Source organism: Dermacentor albipictus, chromosome 6 (genome assembly GCF_038994185.2).
Source record: "Dermacentor albipictus isolate Rhodes 1998 colony chromosome 6, USDA_Dalb.pri_finalv2, whole genome shotgun sequence".
Taxonomy (NCBI): Eukaryota; Metazoa; Arthropoda; class Arachnida; order Ixodida; family Ixodidae; genus Dermacentor; species Dermacentor albipictus.
In genome coordinates, this window is record NC_091826.1 from 50,148,611 (window position 1) to 50,168,687 (window position 20,077).

General features: G+C 46.2%; 1 long non-coding RNA gene across 1 annotated transcript; it reads left to right on the forward strand.

The window, feature by feature from the left end:
- The first annotated feature begins 4,032 nt into the window (after positions 1-4,032).
- LOC139061081 (uncharacterized) lies at positions 4,033-18,809 on the forward strand. Its single transcript, XR_011515162.1, has 3 exons — positions 4,033-5,438; positions 8,879-8,989; positions 18,630-18,809. It is a non-coding gene; the product is annotated as an uncharacterized lncRNA (long non-coding RNA).
- The last annotated feature ends 1,268 nt before the right edge of the window (positions 18,810-20,077 follow it).

The following is a 20,077-nucleotide window of genomic DNA, read 5'->3' on the forward strand; positions in this document are numbered from 1 at the left end:
GTCGTTCTTCATATTTAATTTGACTGTGAGCTTCCCTCACTTCAAAACTTGTCCAGCCCATATGCACCTGCACAGCTTCATTTCTAGTCTTCCCGTGAGCACCCAAGGCGAGGCATCTCACTGACCTTTGGTGGCCATCGCGTACTGATTGTGACCCTGTACAATCGGCGGATGCGAGCGCCACCTGGACATGTTGCATGGAACCGGGAGCACCACTTTATGGCTTTTTATATTCGCGCGCGCAAATCTGGGAGGCCATGGGCGCTCTAGGAATGGTAGAAACGCTGGAAAAGGGGCCTTTGCTTGCTTTTTTTTTAGTTTTCGCTTAACAGCGTTTTGTCATGTATACGAATTACAATCCGACTCAATCATGTCTGTAAATGGTGGTTAAGCGGTACGTTACGATATTTCTGCATATCTTACCTTGATAAATTCAAATAGGTAAGTAACTTCCTTGCGCCAAAATTCTGATTAAATTCATTTTTCCAAAACGACGCCCAACGATGGACACGGGACGGGGAGGTTAACGCTATTGCGTTAAAACATGAGATGATTTCATTTACAATGAAAGCATCTCATTTACATTTACAAGTTTAATATTAAACGTGGTCCACAGAGCGGTCACACTATCAATGCCATTAGCAAAATCTTCAAAATTAAAAGAAAGCATATCAATTATTGATTCATCATCAGCTTTACAAAAGTTACGAAAGGTAGACACTTTTGTTTTTTCTTTGGGAAAAACGTTTGATAAATTAATGGGAAATACCAACGACCATGTCACAAAAAGAATTATGTGCAATATTTCCTGAAATAAAGAATAGATCGGGGATTGATTTCTTACCGCCCTGAATCCTTGCATAATTTACACCGACCTGTGATAACCCGTACTTAAAAGCGGTGTATACCACTGCCTTGGCAGAATCTTCACACTAACTAGTGTGCGACGTCGTTGACCAATTAACATTCGATACATGATTGTCTCCTGACAGTACAGTTCGATCACACGGTCTCACAACTTTTGCCATGTACTTTTTTAATTCATCAGTTACGTCGACGGATGAACCACGAAGTCTGTACATACTTCCCAAAGCATATTTTTTTAGGCTTTATTAGCAGAATACTCTCACCGCTTCCCCTTCAGCTGTGGTCCTTTCTATACGCTCTGAAGCAAGGTGGAACGACTTTACCTTCATAGATTGAATCGGCTAAGCATGTCTCTGTAAGCACAGCTATAGCAGGATTCTGTGACAGTAGAAGTCCCTGCAGTTCAACAGCCTTAACTACAAGGCATTGGCAGTTGATGTTGAGGATCTTCATCGCGCAATGACGTGGCTTGTTTTGTCGATCCATGCTTTTGTTCCTAATGCGGCAACGGGACTCATTGGTGTCATCCCACACGTACGAGATTCCATGTTTGATCAGTTTATCAAAAAATAGCTTGACTTTCGCGGCTTTTACCCTTTCCGTAGTTGGCGTTTGCCATAATTGACTTCTAAAATTTCGGCCTTGGTTTTAAAAGTTCTCGTATACAGACAGGTCACTATTCTTCAGTTTATAGGCGGCCTTCAGAAAAGATACTTTCTCGCAATAGTCCAAAAATTGTACTATAAAAGGCCGCACTTCATGTTCAGTCTTGTGACCAAGTTTATGAATTCCTTTATTACTTTTAGCTGATACGCCGTTTTTGTTGGAATACTTCATCGCTTGCTATTCTTGCGAGCGTTTCGGTAGTCGTGGTGCGTCTCTTAGTGAGACCGTATATTATGAAGGTACTCCTAAGTTCACCGTTTTCAAGATTGACCATATGTTCTTCAAGTGATGTATATGCTGTTTTGTCCACTTTGCAATAATTGTCTTAATTTCGTTTACTCTGCTTCTCAGCGCGGTCGTTGTTCATAGCTGCCTTTCGATACTATCGATTTGATCTGTTAGAGCAGGTATTTTTCGCTGAGTGCATGTTTGGGAGACCGTGATCACGTCAATAGCAGACTGCATTCTACTTTGGCCTGCTAGCAAGTTACATAGCATTTCCTTTTCCGTAGCGCCTGCATTTTACTGCGTTCCCAGAAATTAGAAAATTTTTTCTTCAAATCGCTCATGAAACCGAGAAAGCATTGACACACACTGGGCGGCGGCAGCGGTGGCGGCGGCAGCATGCAGCAGCAGCATCAAGCAACAGCGGCAGCGAGTAGAAGCAAGCAGCTGTTTTAATATACCGCTACATATATCGCACCGTTTACACTATTGGTTGAAGAGCTTTGATTAACTGTATGTTAATCCACTGTGCCGCAATAAACCTCACCTTCATTGACACAAAATGTGGTAGGTTCGAGTGCCTTAATTATATCCTGAATAATTGGGCCTTAAATGACCTCGATTTAATTAAGCACCAGAGGTTGCGCTTTCTAGGGCCTATATGACTATACCTTATTAACTGAGTATTTACTCACTTCCCCCATCACCAAATGTCTTGGGTTCGACTCCCACCAAAAGGTCGAAGGTTCGCAACCTTTTGGGACCATCGTTTGATCACGCCGAGAACGCCGGATTTTCCGACTCATAAGTCACTTAATGCTTTCACATTAATAAATCATTAAGGCTCAGCCGACAAGTGTAAATCCCGTCGATCGGCTACACGATTGGTTAACAGGGCTTGGTATCAGCACAGTGGCATGAATGCCTGGAATTGATCGACCGACCACCTCCGGGCACCAACAGATTCTCAAATAGTAGTTTACTCGCCACAGAGCACGCACTGTGGTTGTTATGATACCATCGATTTCATCTGTTAGAGTAGGCATTTTTCGCTGAGTGCAAAGGCCGCACTTCATGTTCAGTCTTGTGACCAAGTCTATGAATTCTTTTATTACTTTTGGCTGATACGCCCAGTTTTTGTTGGAATACTTCATCGCTTGCTATTCTTGCGAGCGTTTCGGCAGTCGTGGTGCGTCTCTTAGTGAGACCGTATATCATGAAGTTCCTCCTAGGTCCCCCATTTTCAAGATCGACCATTTTTTCTTCAAGTGATGTATATGCGGTTTTGTCCACTTTGCAATAATTGTCTTAATTTCGTTTACTCTGCTTCTCAGCGCGGTCGTTGTTCACAGCTGCCTTTCGATCCTATCGATATGATCTGTTAGAGCAGGTATTTTTCGCTGAGTGCATGTTTGGGAGACCGCGATGACGTCAATAGCAGACTGCATTCTACTTTGGCCTGCTAGCAAGTCACATAGCATTTCCTTTTCCGTAGCGCCTGCATTTGACTCCGTTCCCAGAAATTAGAAAATTTTTTCTTCATATCGCTCATGAAACCAGGAAAGCATTGACACACATGGATGTTATGGGTGGAATGTTATGCGAATCATTCTGTAGCCTGCTTATCCAGCCTCGTTTACGGTTCTGCAGAGTCAACGTGTTTGTGTAAGGCGTGTGTGAAGTGGGCGTGTGCGTGACGACAGGAGAATGGCGAGGTCGTCGATGGCAAGACGATTAATGTGTTTGGACACGGGCGAATAAATGTTACGCCTTCTATTAGAACCTGTCCCGATCACTAAGCCAGTGCATAACGCTGCAAACCATGCAATGCTATCCGATGCGACGAAAGGGCACAGAGAACTTGGGCCGATCCCGAAGGTTGTGCCTTGTAACACGTGAAGAGATTCTCGCAATGTGTTCCAAGCCACATAGTGATGCCGATAGCTTAATTGGAAAGACACACCAACACCAAGATAATTGCAAGAACATAATAATCAGAATAGACAGCAATAATTAACTTCACGACCCCTAAAATAATAGTGCCATGAGGGCGTCCATATCCCTCGCCTGGTTATCAGCGATATATGGGCATGCGAACACTCACTCACACACATACACGCCCGCACGACCATGTATTCGTGCCTGGAAGAAGGCCCCCCTCCCAACCACAGCCCCTCCCTCCCCCCCCCCCCCTCCTTCGAACAAAGGTTTTAACTTTAAGAACTGATTACAATATCAAGACCTAGTTATACCTTTGAAACGCCGGAGAGGGGGTTGAAATTCATCAAGCTGATCTCAAAGCGTCAAACTCCCACGAAGGAAGGCATAGGAGAAAGTGGTACGCTCTCTCTTGCTTAGGTGATTTGTTTTAAGGTCCACTACCATTAGGCTAAATGGTGAACTATGCGAGTTGGTGTACATTCATATAGTTAGGAAAAGCGCGAAGGGAGAAAGACGACAGAAGCAAACTCGAAAATATTTTATAAGAGGAGCACGTAATACGCGTGAACAGGAATGTGTGCGCATGCGCGCAAAAAGGACTAGATTGTCAACGGTGCTAACGGAAGGTGATATTACACGAACAATATAACTGCAGATGCTTTTACCAGGCCCCGGCACATTTGTCCGCACTTTGCTGCAAAGTCACAGAAGCTTGTCTCACTCAAGAACGTGTTCTTCTTCGTCGTAGCTATAGTTGTTCTCGCCGATTTCACTTGTTCGTCGATCCGCGTGCTTGAAGAAAGTATTGGTTTAGCCGAATCTTGGGGAGCAAAGCACAAATTGCAACTTGGCGTTTCTTTCCATGAATAATTCCCTTGTTGTCATAGGCGCTCATTCACGCGTTGACCCGTTTGTCCGATATTTCCTGTGCCACATATATGTCATGGGAATTCAGTACACAACAGGTCTGGAGACACGTAGTAAACCTTATAACGTAGCAGACCTCGTCCTGTTTTATTCGGTCGTCTCTGACCTTTTACTGGCGCTTTTCCCAACTATATGTGGCCTATTGTAAACTGACGAGCTATCGCGCGCGCGTATGTTCTCGGTGTAGGCAACATATGACGCGCGCACCAAACGTCTCAATGAGCTAGTTAGCACGAGGGAAGTATTCATGTCCACGTTGTAAGCGAACAACTTCGCACAAATAAGAGCGTCGTGTCCTATTCGACGTCATACTATCGTCGTTACCTTGTAGCTGCGATTACCGGCAGACAACCACACTGGCTTTCCTCAAGCGAACACGTTGGTCCATTTGCATGGTAACGCTTTGCCGATCCAAACATGATGCTGCATCGCCAGCTATATCTACGAAATGCATCGCGTAATATTGACACGTGAACTCGTTTATCTTTTACGGGTGAGCGCTTTTACCGTCCACGAAATGTTTTCAAAATGTTTTCAAAACCTTTTTGAGATTATGCGCGGCCTGGTGAACATATCGGGCAACCGCAAAAATTTGCTGCGAGTAATTCTCAGACTGAGCAGAAGCCGAGTGCTTGCCTTGAAGGCCTACTGCTAAGCGTTTTGTTCTGTTCTTCGCGATAGCGGTAGAGTGTATATATATGCTGATTGAGAGAACAAGAACACTCGGTTGTTAGAGCTGTGGTATGTGTTATTCTCTTCCTCTTGTTAACTGGCGTTGTTTCCTGCTCGTAATAATGAACCAATCGGCCCAAGTGAGTACAGTTCTGAACTATCGTATCCATTGCCTCAGGTAATCTGGCTCAATGTCATAAAAAATCGGAATGCTGCCGGCGTCTGCGCCATAACTACACCAGAATCACGGTTCGAAACGGCAACACACGCTGTTTCTCACCGTGCTGGCTCTCTAACATGGCGGTAGGATAAGGCCAGTGCAAGCCGTCATGTGTAAACTGAGTTTTACATGCCCTTACATGACTGCGTGTGACGAAGAAAGAAAGCGCGCTAGGAAAAACGTGCAAAAAGCAGCTCGACAACCAAGACTCCTACCGTACCACAAAGCAGCGTCGCATAGAACACGAAGAAGCTGCGCAATTCGCACAGTGGCTTCACCATGCCAGAAACACTCTCCTTGCGGGAAGAACGCTTGCAAATTGAGCAAGGCTTGCACAAGGGCGAAGCGAGCAGGTCACCTTCTCCCACCCTTTGCAGGAAGGCCCTGTAGGCGTCCCTAAGGGGGAAGCTTTTACGAAGTGGCATGCTGGCTAGACGCGTCACGAAGTTCTCGTCGAAAGCGAAGACGTGGGCAGGCATGCTCTTATCGAGCGAGGGCATACGGTGTGTGTAGCACACGCGATCGCTCCTCGTGGCACTGACCATGCAGTCGTTTATATTAGGGGTTAGTAGCTGATCTCCGTGTTCCAAGAGCGACGCGCGCAGCTTCTTTCCCAGTGTCGTCGGGTGGTGCGGGTTCATGAGGCTGTCCAAGTGCGCCGATCCCTTTGTAATACATGGCGCCACGGCACCGGCGTCCAGAGCGGCCTCCAGTTCCTCCAAGGTGTCCAGGCTGCTGGCTGGACGTACGACTGCCACCTGCGACGTCAGCACGCAGCGAATGTACTGGGTGAGCGGGACCATTGCTAGTACCCAGAACGCGTAAACAACATTCTTGGTTCTCGCCCGCCCGTTCGGGTTTGGAAGCGGCGTTGACGTCGCCAGAAGCATTGCCAAGAGGAACAGCGTCTCAAATTGCACCCGTTCCCGTGCAGGAGCGCGGCCTATGAGAACAAGGAGACCGGCGCAAATTGTCAGTGACGTGGCTGTCACGGCAACGATCAACACGCACTGGAGTGTGGTTTCGAAAACAGACACGGCTTGGGTCTTGCTCTGCAGGGCGTAGAAAGTTTCGGAAATGTGCATGACATCACTGTACGTCGCAGGTGCAAGCGTATGTTTGTTGAGAGGCACGAGGAAGGCTACCAGGTCGGTGTTTTCACAGATGAGGGCGTCGAACATCATCGACCAATTTGAGTAAAAGTGGTACACCAACGAAACGTTCATCCTCTCGAGCATGTCAGACAGGTAGGGAAAATTTACGCAAATATTGTAGTCCTCTGGCTGCTCACACCGGGCGCACCCAATATTCATCACCTTTCCCCGCAATGTTGTCTTCTTCGTCGCATGTTTGAAGGCGCCTTGCTCGTCGTGTGACCGATGGTCGTACAGCAACGGACTCCCGTCAAGTTCGGTATTTGGAACGTCTCGACCAAGATGCTTCCTCTTCAAAGTTTCCACAAAGCAAGCGGGCAGCACCGAAACTGCATCCCCGCTGTTCGAAAACGTCAGATTATCGTGAGTTACGATCCAACGCACGAAGCCGTTCGCCGATACCCATCGTACATAGTCTGCGATACGTCGCCAATCAAAGCGGAGGCTCGGAATTATCGCGACAGTCGACCTGTCTGCAACGTTGTTTTCCAAGATATAGCTGTGAAGACCACCGTTCCGCAAAATCCAAGTAGTTCTCGGCCACGCTAGGCGGCGCGCCAACAAGTTGTCGACGTCGTTCCAGTACTTATTAAAAGAGACGACCGCGACGTTTACTTTTCCCGGCAAAGGTGTTTCCACGAAGTCCTGCAGGCTTACGCGGGCGCCATCCGGTAATGCGCTCGCGTGTTTTCTCAGTAGGCCGAGGATAACAACCATGAGCGCAGACGAGACCTGTTTCCTGGTGCGCATCATTCTTCTGGAGATTGACCTACGTTACTCCATCCTCACTATAGTCGTAATGCCAATATATACCTCCTGGAAGACCTATAGCGGGTCGGAAACTGGCCAATCACCGCTTAGAAACCCTTTGTCGATCGGTCACGTAGCGAGAGAGAAACTGAAGGGTACGCGAGAAGGGGAGAAAAATTAAAAGTGCGAGAGTCAGTGACAAGCAGAAAGAGAGAGACGTGAATAAAAGCGAAATAAGAGGTAGTGCTTTATACTTGCTGAGTATATAATTGCTTCAAATCGATGTGCCATGCCGCGTATGTTTTTGAAGACTGCAGCAGCGGCACATTTAATTTCCTTTTCGTTTATCTCCCCAGCGACTCCCCGCCTTCTGTCAGTGTCATCGGTTACAGCACCGTGAAAAGTCCGCTCAACGCTTTGGACTCATAATTTGTAAGCCAGTCGATTCGGAAGAAAGGCGTCAAGATGGCGTGATATATGCAAGGAAGGAGACAAAGCCAAAGAAAATGACTACGCCGTAAACAGGGCCTTTGAGGAATAATCACGGAAGACATGCATTTACTCTGTCATCATGACTTGTAGTTAAGAGAAGCGTTCGAACTGATGTTGGAAGCAGGCGCGCCAGAATAACAGCATTCGAAAAAGGACAGCAGCCTGGTGTATAGCTGTATGCATGCGCTTAAATAACGAATACTCATCAAGCGCATGTAACCACAGTTTGTGTTAAAGGTAAATGATTCCTTAATAAGGGCTTTCGTAACTCGTTCCTGGAAACTATCTTAGCGGACGAAGAAATAAATGCTAAATAAATAAACACACATACAGTCGAAGCGACGTACGATCGATTAACAGCACATCTTTTGAAACAGCCTAACAGCGAGTAGTTGCGTGTTGTGCGATTCTTCTGGCCCCATTTTATTTCTGCTAAAGTTTAATGGCTGGCAGGCAGAGGACATTGGGGCTAATGAGTAATGGATAAGTGCTAGCAGCCTGTAACAGTGTTTAGCCCGCAATACACTCGTCCAGGATCTCGATATGGCGTGTAGAGAGACCACACGCGTGGAATAATTCGCTGATGTGCAAGTTGGCGCATCACGGAATATTCATATATGCAGTGCCACGAAAGAAACAGCACGCAGCGTTTTGCACGACACGACGCGGCATAGTTCTCAAACCGTATGTACGTACAAGCTTCGTGCTCTGGAACGTTATAGGGCCAATTTTGCCGTGCCACACCTTGATCGAGAGACGTAAATTCCCAATTATATGGTAATTTAGTCCCGTTTTGTTTCGCATTCAAACACTTGTGCGTTGAAATGTTCTATATAAAGCTACCATAAAGAAGTCTATAGATCTGCACTGTACAGTAAATGTTTGCACACATTCTTCGCTTAACTTGTGCCCAGAACATAACCGCCATCTACCTTAACGCATGCCTTTATTTTCTCCAACGCAGCGCGCCCGGTACTTGCAGATCACGAACAGCATCCGCGTTATCAGCGTGACGCAGCATTTTTGAGAGGAATGTGGCGAGCTAGGATTTCTGAAGAAAGGAAGCGCAACACAGGTGACGGTTATTGTTTGGGGACAAGATGCACCACAAAGGGCGCAAGCTTTCATAGAGCAGATATACAGTTCTACATATAAGTACGATTTCCTTCGCTTACAGACACTGCCAAAGATTTGCAGCCTTTCCCAGTGGCGTACATATAAGGGGATCGCTCACGGCCGCGGTAGGGTGTGCAGGCGGTTGTTGTTGCACTTCATATTATTTCAGGGGTCCTGCTACATGAAACTTTCGGTGGGAGAAGGCACGGGTTCAGTGTCAAGTAAGGAGGAAACGCAGATAAGACGGATGATTATTGTTTGAGGACAAGATAAGCCCCAGATGGGGCAAAATATTTTAAGAGTAAACTAATATGGCAACCAGCCACCTCGAGCATACATGCCATATACTTATAGAGAAGTTTGCACCCCCGGCGGGGGCGTCTGCGTAAGCAGGCGTTTGGTGTGTTGCGACACCACGTACCCGAGCACCCGAGGGTTGGACCCTCCGGCGTGTAGCCGTGTGCGGCTTAGCCGTGTCTGGGAAAAAGGGGATACTGGGGGTTGAGCCGATGCTGGGTGTTTGGACCTTTAAGGCCCCCCGGCGGAGGTAACACACCTCTTCGGCCTCGGCTTCACATAGACGGCACCTCCAGACTGACCCACCTGGAGGAAATTGGCAGTCGCCTTTTCCTGTCTCTCTCTTCCTACAACCTTCGTCTTTCCCTTACTTTCCACCTTTCCTGTCTCCTTCTCCCTACTATTTACTTCCTTCTTCTTGGCGGCAAGGGTTAACCCTGTGTGGCTATCCAACCTTGGGTACACCATATTTGGTTATAGTGGCGGCGTACGACTGGCGTCGTGCAGACTTGCATGCAAGCTCTGCCGCGTCCCCTCGTTGGGCTCCGTGGTGGGTGGTCGGCGCTGTTGCCGAATTTTTAAATATTTTCATGGAAACTTCTTTCCCCAAACTTCCTGATCGCCCTCAGAAACGAGGGCGCACCGAAGATGTCTTTAAGTTTTTTGGCAATCGTACACAAAAATTTCCCCGCTTTCATGTCATCCACTCTGATAAGCCTGAGAAGACGGTAAGAATGATCTCACCTTTCGTTGTCTCGAAAACTCTGACGGAGGTATTCGGTCCCGGATACAAAGCATCGAAAATGGCGAGCGGTTATCTTCTCCCAGAGCTCCGCGATCAGAAACAATATGAAAAACTGTCCAAACTAGTATCTTTTGGGGGTGTTCCACTCACAGTGACCCCAAACCGTACCATGAATACTACCCGTGGCGTTGTATCGGATGCTGATCAGTTAGAATTGTCTGAAGCTGAACTTCTAGAGGGTTGGAATGATCAGAACGTGATCAATGTTAAGAGAACTAAAATAAGACCTGACGGAAAAGAAATCAATACCATGCACCTAATACTTACATTTGGCTCAAGCAACCTGCCCGACACTATCGAGACAGGGTATGTGAAAATCCGAGTGAGACCGTACATTCCAAATCCCCTACGATGCTTTAAGTGCCAGCGATTCGGCCACAGCTCACAGAACTGCCGAGCCCGCCAGACATGTGCAAAATGTAGTTCCCGTGACCATGCCTCTGAAACGTGCGAAAACGCTCCACACTGCGTGAACTGTGATGGCGAGCATGCCGCATACTCGCGGTCATGCCCGTCTTGGAAGAACGAAAAAGAAATAGTCACAGTCAATGTAAAAGAAAACATATCATTCAAAGAGGCACGCAGGTGGGTTGCGTACCTTCCTAAGGCCAGCTTTGCCGAAGTGGCGCGTCAGGGGGCAGCGTCACAACGGTCTCCGGTGGCTGTCCGACCCACACCCAGTGAGGCGGCAGTGACGCCATCCGCCCCCCCCCCCGGCGGCCGCAGCTGACGCTGCTACGCCAACGCAGCAGACGGGGCCATCGATCTCGAAGGTGGGCGCAGCAGAGCTGCCCCAACCTCCCCGGCCCCTTCCAGCACTGGCAACAGCCGGCGCAGCCAAATCCCGCAGGGTACCCCATCGACCTCCGGGCTGGTGGGCGCAGGGGTCTTGCCATCAAAGGCGGGACCTTCCCTGGTAAATTCTCGCTCGCAAGAGCACATGTCCGGCGCCTCACTAGAGGCAATGGACACTACACCTACACTCAAGGCGCAACAAGCGCCTAAGGACCGGCGAGGCTCCCTCGAGCGCTTCAGAAAAAGCAAAACCCCGGTTACAGGGCCTCGAAAGAGCTCTGTAATCTAAGGCATAACATCTATTTCCGTACACACAGCACCAAATTAACTTCATTATGGACACGCTAATTATGCAGTGGAACGTCAGAGGTCTCCTCAGAAACCTTGATGATGTTCAAGAACTTCTCTACGAACTCACTCCAAAAGTGCCGTGTGTACAGGAAACCCATCTTAAATCTAAACACACTAACTTGCTTCGTCATTATGTTATTTTTCGTAAAGATTGTGATGATGCCATCGCATCATCTGGTGGTGTAGCCATTATACTCGACAAAGGTATAGCGTGCCAACATCTACAACTACAAACGCCCCTAGAGGCAGTGGCCGTTTGAGCCATACTTCTAAACAAACTTATTACCGTCTGCTCTCTGTATATAGCTCCGCATTATCAGCTCCATAAACATGAATTCCATAAATTAATAGATCAATTACCCCAACCCTACTTGGTTCTAGGAGATTTAAATGCACACAGCAACCTATGGGGCGGCTCTCATTGCGATGTGTGAGGTCGACTGATTGAACAGTCTCTTTTCATCTGGTGCATGTCTTTTGAATAGTAAGGCACCTACATATTACAATACTGCACATAAAGCCTATTCCTCTATAGACCTCAGTATTGCATCTCCCACCCTTTTACCTGATCTTAAATGGAATGTTATTGGAAATCCGTACGGTAGCGACCATTTCCCGATAGTTCTGTCTACACCGAAGATGAATGAATGTCCCCCACAGTTTCCTCGGTGGAAAAGTGATTCAGCCGACTGGGAACAGTTCTCAAAAATTACTCTCATATCGTGGACTGACATCTCTGCTCGAAGCCTGGAAGCTGCGGTTGAATACTTCACCTTTTTTCTGATTGATGCCGCAACCAAATGTATCCCAGAAACAAAGGGATCATCTAACAAGCGCCGTGTTCCGTGGTGGAACATGGAGTGTCGTAATGCGCGTAAAAAGCAGCACAAAGCATGGGGCTGCTCCGCGATTCTCCGATTGCAGAAAACCTTGTTAATTTCAAGCATGTCAAATCTCAAGGAAGGAGAACGCACCGACAAGCTAGAAGAGAGAGTTGGCAAAATTATATATCAGGAATTAACTCTTACACGGATGAAACAAAGGTCTGTATTAGAGTGCACAGAATAAAAGTTCGACAACCTTACTCGCTACCCTTAGTAAATACACAGGGAGAAAGTATGGAAGACCAGGCGAACTTTCTAGGCGCACATTTTGAACGCATATCCAGTTCCTCGCACTATTCGGGCACATTTCAAAACATAAAACACGAATAGAACGGCCGCCATTAGTACGAAAAACTACAAAATGTGAGGGATATAATAGACCAGTTGGCATAGCAGAACTTGAAGCAGCACTAAACGGCTGCAACAAATCTGCCCCAGGCTCTGACCGCATAATATATGAAATGTTAAAACACTTGCCATCTGAAACACTAAAAACCCTTCTTTTTCTTTACAATCGTATATGGTCTTCTGGACAGATTCCCTCTGTCTGGAAAGAGGCCATTGTAATTCCCATTTTGAAACAGGGTAAGGTCCCTTCCTTGGCAAACAGTTATAGACCGATAGCGTTGACAAGCTGCCTATGCAAACTCTTTGAAAAGATGGCGAATAAACGCTTGCTCCACTATCTTGAAACCAACAAAATATTAGACCCATGCCAATGTGGTTTCAGGGAAGGTAGGTCGACGACAGACCAGCTTGTCCGCATGGAAATGTACATCCGTGAAGCCTTTATCTACAAACAGCTTGCCGTTTCTGTGTTCCTTGATATGGAAAAGGCGTATGACACCACGTGGCGCTTTGGGATCCTTCGGGACCTTTCTGGAATGGGTATACGTGGCAACCTGCTGACCATTATTGAAAGCTACCTGTCTGACAGAACGTTTGGTGTTAGAGTTGGCAATGTGCAGTCACGATCATTCGTACAGGAGACAGGTGTACCGCAGGGTGGAGTGCTCAGCTGTACACTCTTTACTGTGAAAATGAACTCCTTACATACCGTCATACCTCGCACACTCTTTTACTCGGTTTATGTGGACGATGTACAGATAGCTTTTAGATCGTGCAATCTTAGCATCTGCGAGAGACAGCTACAGCTCGGCCTTAACAAACTCTCAAAGTGGTCAGAAGAAAATGGTTTTAAATTTAACCCTCAAAAAAGCACATGTGTTCTCAAACAAGAGAGGCATATCACCAGGACCCACTATTCACCTTAATGGTGAACGACTGTCGGTCAGCCTTGAACACAATTTTTTAGGTATTATCTTGGACTCAAAACTTAATTTTATTCCACATTTGAAATATCTCAAAGCGAAGTGCCTGAAGACAATGAACCTGCTGAAGCTACTTTCTTGAACAAACTGGGGCAGTGGCAGGAGGTGTTTGCTTAGCCTATATAGGAGCCTTGTACGATCACACCTCGACTATGGAGCCGTGGTGTACCAATCCGCATCGGATAGTGCTCTCAGAATCCTCGACCCAGTCCACAATCTAGGCATACGGCTGGCAACAGGCGCATTTAGGGCAAGCCTTGTGGAAAGTCTGTATGTGGAGGCGAACGAATGCTCGTTACATCTGCGCAGAACGTATCTAAGCTTCTCCTACTTTTTAAAATGTAAATCGAATAACGAACATCCGTGTTACTCAACTGTACTTGACTTGTCTTCTACAAGACTTCACCATAACCGCCCATCTGTTCGAGCTCCTCTGTCTGTGCGCTTACAACAACTGGCTCATGAAACTGGTATTCAACATCGAGAAACAGTCCTAATGACTCCCACTAACATTGCACCACCTTGGGAATGGCAGAATATCCAGTGTGATATGTCTTTCGTCGCGTTAACAATACATGCGCCTGAGGTACACATACATTCACACTTCCTCGAACTCCAGGCTAAGTACTCCTGCGCGGATTTTTATACAGACGCTTCAAAGTCAACTTATGGTGTAGCTTATGCAGCTCTCGGACCGTCATTCTCAACGTCCGCTGCATTAAATCCAAACACCAGCATTTTCACAGCGGAGGCATACGCGATCCTCTCTGCTGTGAAACATATAAAACAAACAGGTATAACAAAGGCTGTCATATTCACAGATTCATTAAGCGTTGTTAATGGCATATCAAGTCTGCGAAAACACAAAAACCCTATCCTTAACGAAGTCTGCATCCTTCTATGCTCAGCATACATGTCGAACCAAATAATTGTTCTTTGTTGGGTGCCTGGCCATAGAGGCATAGAGGGCAACGTAGCTGCTGACGAAAGGGCTACATCTGTAGCTTTTTGTGACGCAAACTTCAATATACCTGTACCCTCCACAGACCTTAAGCCTTTTTTTACAATATAAACTACGGAAATATTGGCAAAGGCAATGGGACACTGAGGTATCCAACAAACTGCACCTAATCAAACCAAAGATAGGGAACTGGATTTCTGAGAAAACAACAAGACATCAGGAAGTACTGCTCTGTAGATTAAGAACTGGGCATACCTATAGCACTCACTCGTACATTCTAACTGGAACTAACGCTCCAACATGCACTAGGTGTGGCAGTAGACTTACAGTCCTTCATGTCCTCGTTCAGTGCCCATTATTAGAAATGGAGAGAAAAAAGTTCTTCCCATTCTTATACCGTCATAATGTACCTTTACACACAGTCTTCTTTTTAGGCAATGACCCTCTATTTAATGTTAAATTAGTACTGAATTTCTTAGAAGAAACAAATACAATAGACATTATTTGGCCAGGCTATTTGTAGCACAGCCTCTGCCTAGAGGCTGTAGCTGCAATGGAATCACTCACAAAGCACATGCCTCGCAGCCCTTGCGCTGAAGGGCTCCGCAGAGGCACTGGTGCTGCTATAATTTAACACGTTTTAGTACCTACTCATTCACAACGTACTTTTACAACCATAGAACTCACTTTTAATTGGCATTATTTAAATAGATACAGATTTTACACTATTTATAGCGAATATTTTAGGCCAATATACAGCCACTCGATTCCCGCCATATTCAACGATACTCATTGCCATTCATCATCAAATGTCATGGCGCTCTTTGGCCATTTCTGGCCATTGCGCCAAGAAACAATATCCATCATCAGAAGTTTGCACACTTTAGTGCTTATCTTCTACCACAACAGAAAATTGACATTCATAGGCGCCGACTACAGAAAGTCTAGAGAGCACGAGTCCCACCCCCCTTCCCCCCTCCCCGGATATTAGCCATGGGGCTAGGGGCTAGCGTGTCTTCTTTTGTACGGTTCTGGACAGATCGACTCAAGAATTACAGTTGCCTAAAAGTTGAAATAACAGCACAGCTTTAAATATCCGCGGCTACAAAGATTTGTCCTGCACTAACCACGGAGAAGTATCACAACACCAAGAGCTTCAGATCAAGTTCACCATCAGGGATTCTGACTGGCAACGGCAGTTCCGCGAACGTCTATTGTTACAATTCTCTGTGCGGTAACAAATGAACGGCCACTTAATAAGCGCAGGTGTTTCTTTCGTACACATTCAATTCTAAGACCTCGCACCCTCCCCGAACACCTAAGCCAACTCGTTACTCGATACACACCTTTACTCGGACATACCTTTAAATATAAGGCCTGTAGAGACTACACGTCATCCTTGCAAATGTAAATAATATGTTTTTTGTTTTTAAGCGAAGCTGTTGAGGGCTCCTTTCTCCGGGATTATGTCCGTGTGTAGACACAAAATCCCAAAGATTGTGCTATGCCGGTCTTCATCGCGGCGGAGGTGAAGCAGGCGTTCAGCATCCCCATACGTGGGCCGATTGCGAAGGTAGCACAACGCCTGGTCGACCTGCGGCGGAGCTGAAACAGGCGTTAACATTGCCGATACGTGGGCCGATTCCAAAAATGGTGCAATTGCAGGGCTGACCCGCTGCGGAGGTGCAGTTCGTCATTAACAAGTCCACATGCACCGCTTCAGTCTTCATTCTTCTTCACAGTGTGGAAGTGCACTGAGTCCTTTTTGTTTAGACATACTGTAATGAACTTCCGGTGAATTTAGCGGGGTGGTACATAATTATATCATTAAAAAGAAAAAAATGCCGAATGCATGAACATATTGTAGGTACAAATGATACAGTAGATACGATAGATGCAAGGTAAGATGGGCACAAGAAATATCGATACAATAAAAGCAGCAAGGTTTACGTTATGTGGAGTCGGTTTGGGAGAATTTCACACATTTGTTTAGAGAAAACTAATGATGATAGGATACAAGTAGGTACTGTTCACTTATACACAATTCTATTCATGAGTACAGGCTCTAACTGCTAGGAGAACGACAACGAGGGACCTGAAACAATTGCAGGAGTTAGCGTATCCCAGTTCGACTATGGGGCGAGGAAAGAACGAATACTTCAAGCATATGTTGCGTGTGTGACAAGGAGTACGTATGTAGACATAAATGTCCTTTCCTCCTGCCTACCCTGCCTTGCAGGGTAGCTAGAAGGAAAGGCAAAAAAGATCAGCTATGGTAATTTTCAAATGGCCATGAATCAGTTTATGTAGGAACTTAAGCCTTGAACAACGGTATATTAAAGATAAGCGCGAAAGTCGAGCTGTGTTGTGAAGGTTCGTAACTGGAAAACTAAATTCTCGGGTTTCACTAGCCAAAACCACGATCTGATTGTGAGGCACATCGCAGTGAGGGACTCAGGAAGTTTCAACCACGTGGGGTTTTTAACGTGTGCCTCAGTCTAAGTACACGGGTCTTTTAGCGTTCGCCTCCGTAACTGAAGTCCTTGAAAAGGTGTATATTAAACGCACCGCTCTTGTGCGCGCTTTTTCTGCTTTGTTAAAATTAGATTTTGTAATATGGTCCCTTATGATCGCGGCGTAGTCTAAAATTGATAAGACAATTGATTTGTATGCTAGAAGGCGGACGGAAGGAGTTAAAAGCTTGAGAGCAAGATGAAAAAAAAGCTTTATAACTTGCGTTTGTAGTTATATGTGTTATGTGCTTGTACCAGCTCAGGTCATTTGATATATAAGGTCCTAGATGCTTAGAATTACAAACTTCAGTATGAAATATATTTTTACCATTGTACCTAAAATGCAAAGGAATTTTCTCATGAGTAATCTTCATAAAGGCAGCCTTATCAAAGTTAACCATTCACCATTTTTTGCGCCAGGAGGATACCTTCTGAAATGCCTGATTCAACAGCAACTGAGCGGATGTAGTGTCAACTTCAGAGTACGAAATACAATCATCTACATACAGCCTGCCTTGAACAGCAATTCGTGTCAGGATATCATAAATAAACAAAACAAGCGACAAACGACCAAGTACTGAGTCCTGAGGAACACCAGAATCAACCTTCACATGTTTTCAACAACAAGGGCGATAGGAAACAAATTGTTGTCTTTATTTAGGTATGACGAAAGCGAACCCATCCACATTTCATTTTTGAGTACCTTGTCTCATTTGAAAAGTAGTTTTTGTGCGAAACCTTATCAAAAGCTTTTGAGGTATCCATAAATATAGCATCTGTTTCTTGGTGGTGGGTAATGGATTTCGCAAGATCATGTACAGTTTCAACGAGCTGTGTGCAGGTTAAAAAACCTTTTATGAACAAGTGCTGACTCCTAGTTAAGAATCTGTGTTCATCAATAAACCCAAAGATATGACAGTGTATTAATTTTTTCTTCCATTATTTTGCAAGAGGTCGAAGTTTATGAATTTGTCCGATATTTCACAATGTGCTTTTGGTTTCTTTTTATGTATTGGTTTAAATCTGGCAGTTACGCAGTCGTGTGGCAGCTCACCCAAGCGTATTCATTCCTCGTTCCTCGTAGTGCCTTGCCCTCACCCCCCCCCCCCCCCCCTTCCCTCGGGTTGTATGTACGAACAGTACGTACAATCTGCACCTTCCGCGAGTGCCGTGTCCACATTGTATCAGGGATTGTGGGATACCGCGCTGCGTGCAAGCTATGACGTAGAAAGTGCCTGGCCCACGCGCCACATGGATCCCTTGTGCTCTGCTCGTATCTGTGCATGAAAAAATTAAAAAAATTAAATTATGGGGTTTTACGTGCCAAAACCACTTTCTGATTATGAGGCACGCCGTAGTGGAGGACTCCGGAAATTTGGACCACCTGGGGTTCTTTAACGTGCACCTAAATCTAAGTACACGGGTGTTTTCGCATTTCGCCCCCATCGAAATGCGGCCGCCGTGGCCGGGATTCGATCCCGCGACCTCGTGCTCAGCAGCCTAACACCATAGCCACTGAGCAACCACGGCGTGTTCTGTGCATGAAGAAATGACTCGATGAACGTGGCTGTAGTACATGTTGTTTTAATGCGAATCATTCTTTGCCTCATACCAGGCTCATTGTGCTATGCATGTATAGGTTGATTTCTCGTCTTGTTGCAGGCCTCTTCTATAAGGAAAAAAAGTTTCAAGCTGTGCTTAGTTGTCCCGGCATGGATCAATGGGAAAGCATCGCGAGCCCCGAGCAGTGCTTACACATTATGCCACAACGCAAGGTCGTGGGTTCGACTCCCACCAAATGTCGTTCGTTCGAGTGCTCTGATTAACTCTTATGCTATTTCACCGTGCCGAAATAAACTTCACCCTAATTAACACCAAATGTGGCCGGTTGGAGCGCCTCATTTATTTACCTTAATTACCTGTGCCTTAAATGAACTCGCCTTAATTAGCACCAGAGGTCGTGGGTTCGCGTGCCTAAATAACTATAATCCTATTTACTGAGCATTTATTCACTTCGCCCTAACACCAAACTTCGTGGGTTCGACTCCCAACAAAGGCCCAAGGCTTGTAAACCTTTTTGTACCATCGTTTGGTGACGCCAACAACGCCGCACTTTTCTCTTCATGAGCCATTTAATGCTTTCGCATATATAAATATTAAGGTCGAGCTGATAATTGGAATTAAAGTCCAGCTGACAATTGGAAATCTCGCGGCCCAGGTATACGGTTGGTTAACAGAGCTATAGGCTATTGCCACAGTGCCACGGATGCCTGGAATAGATCGGCTGGCCACGTCCGGGCACCAACAGCTTCTCAAATAAATGTTTACTCGCCACAGCCGACGCACTGTGGGAATCGATGTTATGCGATTCAATATGCAGCCTGCTTATTGAGCATCGTTTGCGGTTCTGCACACAGTCAACCTGTCTGTGTAAGGCGTATGTGAAATGAGCGTCCATAATGGCGAGGTCGACGATGTCAAGGCGACTAATCTGTTTGGACACGGGCGAAGAAATCATACCCGTTGTTTTGGATTCTGTCCCGAGCCCGTAGATAGTGCATAATGTCGCAGACCATGGAACGCCACCCGTGTCGAGCAAAGGGCAAAGAGAATTTGGGCCGATATCGAAGGTTAAGCCACGTAGGGATGCCGACAGCTCAAGTGGGAAGACGTACCAGCAACAGTTTAATTGCAGAAACATAATAATCAGAGTAGAGAGCAGAAATTAATTTAACGGCCGCTCAAAAAAAAAAAACTACTTCATGGGGGCGCCCATACCCCCTAGCGTGGTTATCAGGGATATATGGGCACGCGAGCACTGAAACACACACACACACACAAAAAAAAACGCCCGCAAGGCTATGTATACATACCTGGAAGATGGCCCGCCTCCCTACCACAGCCCGGCCGAGCGCCCCCCCCCCCCACCCTTCCCCATTAAAATATCAAGACCTAGTTATACCTTTGGAATGCCGGACAGGCGGTTGAAATTATTCAAGTTGCTCTCAAAGCATTAAATGCCACGAAGGAAGACACAGGAGAAACTGGTACGTTATCTCTTTTTTAAGCGACTTCTTTTAATGTCGACTACTGTTCGGCTAAATGGTGAA